The following is a 10,656-nucleotide window of genomic DNA, read 5'->3' as shown; positions in this document are numbered from 1 at the left end:
TGATTGAGATGCTTTGCTAATGCCTGCCATGCCTAATAATACATGACCATTTCAATTTTAAAGTGTCTGAAATCAAACTTTCACAAAAAAAAGATTCTATCTCCACAACCAAACAGGAAATTTGTGTAGTCAACCTGAAAATAAAATAAAGAATCCTTTAGAAAAAAAAAACATCATCAAACATTCATTGCATAACTGCTTTAACCCTTTCAGTGCTGGAACCGAATTTTGAAGGCCTTTGCAAACAGTTTGGATCCAGATGAGACGCCACAAAACGTGGCGTCTCATCTGGATCCAAACTGTTTGCTATTCTGATAGTAATCTTTAAAAAATATGAAGAAAATGCTTATTTTACAAATTCAGCAGACGACATTTTAGCAGACGACAAATTTCCCAGCACGCAAAGGGTTAAAAATAAAAATCCAGATATATATTTGTATTAAAATTTAAACTTTATAAATATAGTGACATATAGATTTATAACATGTTCAGATAAAACAATAACATGAATACTCTCAAAAATAAATTTGTCGACAAAAAGTATTACCTTTCCGACAAATTAATTAGATGGGTTGATGTGAAGCTGTGCCGGGGTGCAGTTGGGGGGGGGGGAATATCTCGAGTTGGTTGAGAGGCAGAGAAAGACTCGGACAAGTGCAACTGACGAGGGTAGAACTGTGCCGCCAAGAATTTTGGTAGATATCATCACCCATGGAATGTGTGGTCGCAACTTTCTGCTATTAAAAGAAAAACATTTCATATTATAATAAAATAAAAAAAATCCAACAGGAGATAACATTTCAAAATAGAGTGTTTTAATAACATTTTTATGGCACAACTTGAACAAATTACAACTTTAATAGACACAATATTATTAAAACAAAATGAAAATGTATAAACTCCACTTTATATAAAAATAATTGAGAATTTCTTTTAACTTAAAATATTTTTATTATGGACTCGGGGCTTTTTTGCTTATAAAGGGAATAGGTGTTCGTTTTCCAAATTTGAGAAATTTGCGACTCAAATTTTCACAATTTAAAGAAGTTCGCGACTCAAATTTTCACAATTTAAAAAAAGTTTGCAACTCATTTTTTCACAATTTTGATCTGTGGGCGACACAACAGTTTTCGACACGTTTTCAAAAAAGTTGAACAGCGCGCAACTCATTTGTTCACAGTTTTCAACAGTGAATTTTTTATGAACAGTGCGTGACTCAATTTGTTCACAATTTTGAACAGTGTGCAACTCATTTTTTTAAATTGTGTACAGTGCATGACTCATTTTTCCACCATGTTGAATTAAAAGTGCGCGACTCATTTTTTTTCCAAAATTTGAACAGTGCACGACTCATTTTTACAAATTTTGAACAGTGCGCAACTCATGTGTTTTCACAATTTGAAGAGTTTGTGACTTATTTTTTGTAATTATGAATGAACAGTGCCCCACAAAATTGTCCCCCATTTTTAAACAGTGCGCAAATGATTGTTCCAAATTTTGTACAGCGCGTGACATGATTTTTTCACAATTTTGAGCAGTGCGCAACTCTTTTTTCCACAATTTTGAATGAACAGTGCATGACTTATTTTTTTGCAAAAATTTGAACAGTGAGCAACTCATTTTACAAATTTTGTACAGCGCATGACTCATTTTTTTCAAAATTTTATTTATGAAAAGTGTGGGACTCATTTTTCCACAATTTTGAAATCAGAATGAACAGTGGGCAACTAATGTTTCCCACAATTTTGAACAGTGCGCGACTCATTTTTTCAAATTTTGGTACAGTGCGTGTCTCATTTTTTCACAATTTCGAACAGGGCGCAACTCATTTTTCCACAATTTTGAATAAACAGTTCGCGACAGTAGAACAACTGGCACTGATCATTGGTTCATCAGCATGAGAATGGGTGTAAAAAAAAGGCACAAATAATGAAACATGTGTGTTTAAGCATGTATACATAACAATGAAACTTACCAACCACTCGGCCAGGAAACATATGGTGCAGAAGCTGCGGGATTCAGCATGCTCTCCCACTGTTATTATGCAGATCAGTGGTCAAACTGGCAGTCAACTTATGTTGGGATTTCCCAATTGTAAAGATATTAACCTCAGCAATCTCCAAACACAAACATGTTCATTAATTTTCAGTCAAACAGCAATTAATCCATCATGTCACCCTGACAGTCTCAAAACACGATGCAAAACCAAAGCATTTTCGTTTCGTCTAACACACAGCTGGTAACGTCGCTGAATATTGCACAAAAGCAGCTTCATTATGAAGTTCCAGCGACTCGAAATACACAAGTAGTCGCGTTCCCCACCCACTTTGACTTCGCACGTGAAGGCCTGTTTTTTTTTTGGAAAACTGTTAACATCTCACAACTAAACGTATATTACGGAGATGGACAAGTTGAAAAATAAATCACTCTTATCACTTCCAAATTGCGCACTACGTTAAAATCCCGTTCCATTTGATTATTGTATTTATTGTTTGAAATTTTCACTCTACACATTCGCTTTGAAAATAGCGGTTGGTGTGTACTCTTGGAAGTACATGTCGAATGTGTTATTGTAAAAAATATTGGTATTGTGTTTTTAGTGCAGAAATTGTTCTTTTAAGTTTCGATTTCTCGCTTCAATTTTTGTAGTATGTGCGTTTAAATTTGATTGTTTGTTGCTTACTTTCGAACTATTTTTTTATGTGTAAATATATATGCATAGACGCTAGCGGATGTAATCAGGTTGCTACTAATTTGCATATTTATTACCGTATCTACATCAATGAATTTAGCGGTTGTTTGTTTTTGTTTGTTTTGTGAATATTTTCTTATTTACTTTAAAATGTGGCATAATAAATAGAATATATGGTTGGTGACTTTTGATATCATGTGATATAAGACTCGTCCGATATGGCGTGTGAAAAGGCTCGGCAAGCCTCGCCTTTTCCTACGCCATATCAGACTCGTCTTATATCACATGATATCAAAAGTCACCAACCATATATTCTCTATATATAGCACCAATTTCGCGGGATAATAACGTAATGACTTCCAACAAAATATTTTGCGTCCAGCATCGTTGACGATCTGTTTCATTTACATTTTTAACATGGCATCCAGTGAAAAGGTCTCCGTGTTGAACATTGGACATTATCAATAATTATCCTTGATGCTGTTAATGTTTGCAACATAAAACTACCAATTTTGAAACACTTTTTCTGTTAAATTCATTGGAAAGCATTGGATAAATTGGTTTGCATGAAAGAGGGAAAATGGCACATCGCTTGAAACGTACAGAACTTGATATTCAATTAATGTTTCTTTCAATAATATAAAGCGGATTTTCACTAGTTTACCATAAGTGAACGCGTTAACATTTAAAACAATTAGGATAAATATGAAGTATTTTAGTTATGGCATTAATATGTACATTAATAATCTTATCAATATTAATCGGTATGTGAATTGGATTCAATATACTCTCATGATATCTGAAATAATTGCCGAAATTTTTTAGCCACTTTACTGTTGTCTCTTCACGGATGTCACCATTAAAACATAAACACTTCATGTATCACCTATTCAGATCATTCAATCGAGATTAAACAAGCGTTCCTTTCCGGACAAGTAAAGAACCAGATTCCGAATACATCGCTCTGGGAAAACGGGGTTAAATGCTTGCGCGCAAACGAAACGAAAAATACAAATGAAGCTGAAAGGTCGTCCCGATCAGCCTGTGCGGACTGCACATGTTAATCTGGGACGACAATTCACGCATATTCGATAAACCCCGATTAAAAAGTTTAAAAAATAATTCTCTTTCTATCTCTATGATACTATAATTTCGCAAGGTTGGATCTTGTTCAACTGTCAACTTAACGTAGATGTTTTTTCTACGCTGTAAACCAAGCACTTAAATTGATCTGCCTCATAATTATAACATATATATATGACATGAGCTTGTTTAAGTTATTTACTTTTAATACTTAGTTGCAACTAGATAATCCATCAATATAATACGTACACTTTGAAAGTATCTAAATCTCTCAGATATACATCAAAATAATTTATGTCACCTCTTTTGTATAAGAAATTTTGAAACATGCTGTGACAACGTGTATTTTACTCGAACGTACGATCGTTTTTACGACCTATTGTGTTGTCACCATGACTTATTTTGTCGTTACAACGAGTCAGCTATCTCGTTACAACGAGTCAGGTATCTCGTAACAACGAGTCAGGTATCTCTTAACAACGCGCCATGTATCTCGTAATAACGAGTCAGGTACTAGTATCTCGTTTCAACGAGTCATTTGTCGTTTACAACGAATTAGGTAGCTCGTTACAACGAATCAGGTATCTCGTTACAACGAGTCAGGTGTCTCTTACAACGAGTCAGGTGAAATGTTACAACGAAATAGGTATCTCATTAAAGTGAGTCAGGAAACTTGTTACATTGACTCAGGTAACTCGAAGTCAGGTATCTCGAAGTCAGGTATCTCGTAACAACGTTTCTTAGAGTAATTTATTAAATGTTTACACGACAAAAACTAAGTCGTTCAGGTTTCTTGCAAAACTAAGACGATTATTTCACAAAAATTAAATCCTCTTAAAAGAAATCTTATTTCACGATCGCCTGTTACAGAATACTGTGCCCGACCGGCGTTTGAGGATCTAAAAGATGCAATTACACATCTTCCGGTTCCGGATCTCGTGATGGACGGGGTCAATGTCACATGGACTTGCGCGGATGGAAGAACCCTGAGCAACTTTTGCGTCAACGGAAGTTGGAGCTTTGGTTACCTACCGTGTCTGAAAAGTGACTAACTACAGTGTGACGATATTTCCGTTGTTAAAAACCGGAAATAACTTGCAAACGTCAACACTTTTCTATATTTTAAATCAATTCTAAATCCTACTCATTTGAAATGTTTGATTCACCCAAGGTAACATGTGTATTGATAGTGAATATTTTAGATTGCGACTCAAAAAATTCTTAATCCTGTAAACATATGTGTAACCTGGCTTTTTTCACCTAAGTTATGAGATATTTGCCTATACAATTTTGACCCAATTGTTTCTAAAATGTTAAAGGTGATATATCCTCATTGAATCAGAGACTAGTTCCCACCGCATAAGTCTTATTTGTACATACAGTTTTATCCGTTAATGTCTTATATGTAGAAGTACATATATACTAAACGAATATAAGAACGTTTATACAAGCACACCGACAGAGAAAGCATAAGATATTCACCTAAAAATAATTATGTATGTTTTGCACTCTGATTGCAGTAACATGCAAAAAATGGGACAAACAGGCGTTTGTTTGGTGAGACAAACTGTAGATATCGTGTGACATGGTGATTGTTTTCATTATGATAAATACTCGACGACAAACGAAGCGTGTCATTGAAAAATATTAATTACTGCGTATATTATGTATTATTCTGCATACTACATATACTACATATACTAACACAGTTTGTATTACACATTTGTATTATGCAATACGAAGAATAAAAGGTGTTTTAGCTTACCTTAGAACCAAGAGCGTAAGGCGAGCTTTTATGATCACTGCATGTCTGGCATTTAGGTAAGTTGTGTTCAAAATCCAGATCTTCGGGTTAAATCTTTACCAAAACGTTTTTACCATTTTGGAAGACATATTCATGACTCAATCTTAATTGAACTTTGTCGGAATGTTTACCTTGACAATGCCAATGTCATTTCCCATTCGGGTCATTTGTGTCCAAAAATTGCCACCATGTGCAATCTTAGGAAAAACATGTTGTTGTTCTAGAAGCCACATTTACGATTCATTACTGATGAAACTTTCCATAATGTTTATCTTTACACTATTGAAGCCATCTAAAGTATTGAAGTATGGGTAAAAAATTAGATCACCAGGTAAAGTCCTCCTGTATATATATATATATATATATATATATATATATATATATATATATATATATATATATATATATATATATATATATATATATATATATATGTATATGGAGAAAGATATGCAATATCAATATCTATATATATTGCATATCTTTCTCCATATACATATATTTATTTATATATATTTATAAATATATATATATGTCAGATGGAGGCCTTTTTCGTAATAAATGACATTATTAGTCCCCTACCGGTGAAACCGGAGGGGACTTATGGTTTGCGCTCTGTGTGTCTGTCAGTCATTCTGTCAGTTAGTCAATCTGTCACATTTTTTCAGATCCTGCGATAATTTTAAAAGTTCCTTATATTTTTTCATGAAACTTGAAACATGGACGGATGGCAATATGGACATTATTTAATGTGAAACTAAAATGGTAAAAGTAACAACGGACAGGACTTATTTTTATAATAAACACGAAATTCCCCCCTGCTGTTTAGCAATGGACTCATATATTAGTATTGAGTGGACTCTAAATATGTAGATTTATTAGCTTAATAGTACAAAAATTTACAGAATTCACACACTCTAAAATGATAAAGAGTTATGCTTCTTATGATTCTGCTTATCCTTTTACTAAGATCGACCTTCACACGACATTTCAAGCTGGTACCTCTTTTACTTTTCAAGACATGATACGGGCAAAATTGAAAAATAAATTACGAAGGGCAATTATTCTACGGAAAAGGATGCAATAGTTATAATTCTTTTACATTCCTAGTATGAGATTATTATTATTTACACCGTTAGTAACTGACGGTGTATGGGATATACAACCTCAGTAATTTAATACCATACTCGAGTTTCGCTCAGTATTAAACTACTAAGGGTTTATATCCCATACACCGTCAGTTACTTACGGTGTTACGATTATATCTCCACCGACTACTCGATTACTCGGGTAGTATGTAAATTACTCGGTGTGTATGGAGAATACACCATGGGAACGTGACCGCTCTAAGCCAATCGAATTAAGTCATTCTTAAAGGAGGTGAGGTATGTACCAGTCTTAAAAGTTTCCAGTTAATACCTTTTAGTTTTCAGGATATGTTCTTTACAAAATTTAAAGGAAAAAAATCAACAAAAGGAAATAGCTATACAAAGAGGGTGAATGAGTTATGGTTCTTGTTAACTGTACATTCACATTACCAAGAGATGAACGAACATAACAGAAATAAACACAGACTTGCTTCCCATAACATATTTTAAATTTCGAATCTGTGTATGTTTTGCTAAAATATGAATTTGTTGAAATTATTGTTTTAAATTTGGATTAAAATTGGATTGATATTCATACCATAAAGGAAAGGGAATAGGAGGATAATGTGAGGATTTGCTCTGTCAACTCGCTGTAACCATTCCAATATGGACATAAATCGAGCCAGTTGAAACAATTAATTTATGAAAGTGAATTCATATAATACTAGTTTGACAAACATTTTACTTTTTAGATTTCAATAAGCATTTATGTGCAGTCGTTGTTGTCCACTTTCAAAAACAGTTTTGAGTTTATCCATCTGATCCATTCTTTTTATCTGCAAGGTGTTAAAAAGTATCTCATTTAAATATGTGTCTTAATTATATATAAAAAAGGTTTTATTTTATTTGCCCTGAAATACTCGGATACTAGTATATAAGTTGACTTATAAAGCCAATTAATAAAATTGTTATTAATAAGTTTAATTCGATTGCCCTCATTGTTGCGCCTCCGAACGTTGGCTTATATTGCTGTTTTCAAACCAATAACACAACCAATATGTATTTACTTTATTAATAATATTAAAGTATAATTAATATAGATACCGGTCACGCAATTTATTTATCAGCAGTGTTTGTATTTTGCAAGAACTCGTAGTGAAATTGCAGGGCCAGTCTTCAATAGCGGTACAAGTATGTATGATTTTTCAGCGGTTGTCTCGGCTTGGTTTTGAACCATTTCAATAATTACACTACGTTTTATTGCGCTGTTCCGGGGACACTTGGGAAAACGGAAATAGTTTCAAATTACTATAAGTGTGTTTTTTGTGATAGTAATCTAAAATATTAGTAATGGATTATTCTTATTTCATTTGATTGATATGAAGTTCAACTCCAACGAATTGTTAGCTGTGCATATAACTACATCTAAATGTAAAGTATACAATGGTCTCGTATGCAGATTATTCATAATATTATCAAGTTAGCCGCGTTCTATGAACACTGAACTTAATGCATGTGTGTACAGTGTCGGCCCAGATCAGGGACGGTACTTTCCGCTTTTATTGAATTGTTCGTTTAAAGGAGGTCTCTTCTGAACGGAAATCGAGAGCAGGCGGAAAGTGTCGTCCCTGATAAGCATACGAGGACTGCACAGGAACAGAACAGAACAGAACAGACAGTTTATTAAGACTTATACATAAGTACATCGTCTTTAATGCATATAATTATAAATAAAGTAATGTCACGTATCCTTATACTATAGTAGGTAACCAAATCAATATAATGATGTATATATGTTAGTAAGTAAAATGACATTTCAGAACTAAATTCAATGAAATGACATTTCTCAACAAAATAAGAACCGAGATAAACAACGATTTTGACAAGGAGAAACATAATAATGTTAAAGGCAGTAAGGACAATGTATTACAAATACTATCAGTGACTGCAAAGTGATACATACACTTCTTTGAAGAAAGTCAAACTATAATTCAGTGGTATTATTTAAAATAGCATTTCGTACAGATAATGCTTCCTTAACATATTTACACACGTTAAATATTTCAAATTTACAAGTTGATGTTAATAAACTTTGGAACTTAACAACCGATGGATTCACGAAATAAAAACGTTTAATGAATTTTTGCCGTAGAAAACGGTAACATGAACAAACACAAATAAAATGGAATTCATCCTCTATATCCCGTTGATTACAACAAAGGCAATAACGTTCTTCACGGGGGATATTGTTGCGTGAGTATCTTCCTGTCTGAATTCTCAATGGATGGGCGGAAGCCCTTAATTTCACAAAGTATAAACGTAGACTCTTGGGTAATAAATCTAAATAGTTTTCATATTCAAGAGTAGTTTTAAACATTCTATACATATCTAGAGTAGAAACTCTATTCATATCATCAAACCATTCTTGCTTAAAGGTATCAATAATTCTGCATTTAAATTCACAAACAAAAGCATGACTATTAGTTATATTTGCTGCTTCAAAAACATAGGAAAATCCGTAATCGTTTAACAATTGTTTAACATTTGCAACCCAATTGTTGCATCCCTTATTACAATCATTTAATGCTTGAATATACACAGTTTGTATTATAATATTTTTACTGTTAATAATGTTTAACCAATACTTAACAATGCGTACGTATCTATTTACATATAATGGATATCTGCCTAGCTCACCATAAACTGTAGCGTTACATGTGCTTATTTTCACATTTAACAATCTCTTGCAAAATTTTAAATGAATGCGTTCGATCTCTTTTGATTTATTGAAACCCCATATTTCAGAGGCATAACAACAAATAGATCCAACAAAAGAATCAAACAACTGGCAAAATAATTTCGGTTTAAGATCATACTGCTTACATTTATAGAGTAAAATATTCATAGCCTTAAGGGCTTTTCCAACCAAATGTTCTTGATTTAAAGTGAAACTACCAGTGTAATTTAAAACAGTGCCGAGATAATTAAAATTATCTACGATTTCTATATCTTGGCCATTATATGTCCATTTTTCATCATTTCGAATTTTACCCCTTTTACGAAAAACCATTATTTTTGTTTTTGAAGTATTCACATTAAGCCCCCATGTATTACAATAGACATATAGGTTATCTAAGTGGTTCTGTACTTCTTCTGGTGATTTACCTAGAATAGCCATGTCATCCGCAAATAATAATAAAATTAAGGTTATGTCGTCTATATTTAGGCCAGACAATGTGCTATCTTGCAAAAATAGTTCCAAATCTTCTACAAACAGTGAAAAAAGAATCGGGGACATTACCTCCCCTTGTCTTAGACCGACAGCATAACTAAAGTATTCAGAATATGATGTACACGACTTGACACAAGATTTAACATTTTCATACATATTCTTAATTATTCTCAAAAGTTTACCTTGTACACCAGATTTATACATTTTTAACCATAATGCATTGCGATATATACTATCAAAACATTTGAGCAAATCAACATAAATAACATACAAACGTTTGTTTTCATTTAAATAATGCTGCACAACAGACAACAAGATATAAATAGCATCAACAGTTGAACATCCTTTTCTGAATCCAAATTGGGCATCAGAAATTTTAGCATTGTCTTCACAAAACGATTCGATACGTTTGTTTAAAATGGTTGTAAACAACTTAGAAAAACAACTAACAAGTGTTATCCCTCTATAATTACTAACATCATCAACAGAGCCTTTTTTATGAAGAGGTATGATAACTCCTTCTGTCCACTGATCGGGGAAAAAGCCAGAAACTAAAATACTATTGAACATGTCACATAAATGATTTGATAAAATATCCAAACTTTCAAGAAAATATTCATTTAAAATAAAGTCACTACCAGCCGCTTTATTACGTTTTAAGCGTTTAACTGCATTCCTAACTTCATCTAATGTTATCGGCTGATCTAGTTCTGGAAAAGTACAATTTTCCTCATTAAAATTATTATTTGAACAAAAT

The 10,656-nt window shown here is 32.9% G+C and overlaps 1 long non-coding RNA gene across 1 annotated transcript; it reads right to left on the bottom strand.

Annotated features, from left to right (window-relative positions):
- LOC127838954 (uncharacterized) lies at positions 1-3,008 on the bottom strand. Its single transcript, XR_008030085.1, has 3 exons — positions 1,976-3,008; positions 548-734; positions 1-134 (listed from the first exon to the last, which is right to left on the bottom strand). It is a non-coding gene; the product is annotated as an uncharacterized LOC127838954 (long non-coding RNA).
- Positions 3,009-10,656: the final 7,648 nt, after the last annotated feature.

This window comes from Dreissena polymorpha, chromosome 7 (genome assembly GCF_020536995.1).
Source record: "Dreissena polymorpha isolate Duluth1 chromosome 7, UMN_Dpol_1.0, whole genome shotgun sequence".
NCBI classification, from domain to species: Eukaryota; Metazoa; Mollusca; class Bivalvia; order Myida; family Dreissenidae; genus Dreissena; species Dreissena polymorpha.
This window is presented reverse-complemented; position numbering and strand designations above follow the sequence as displayed.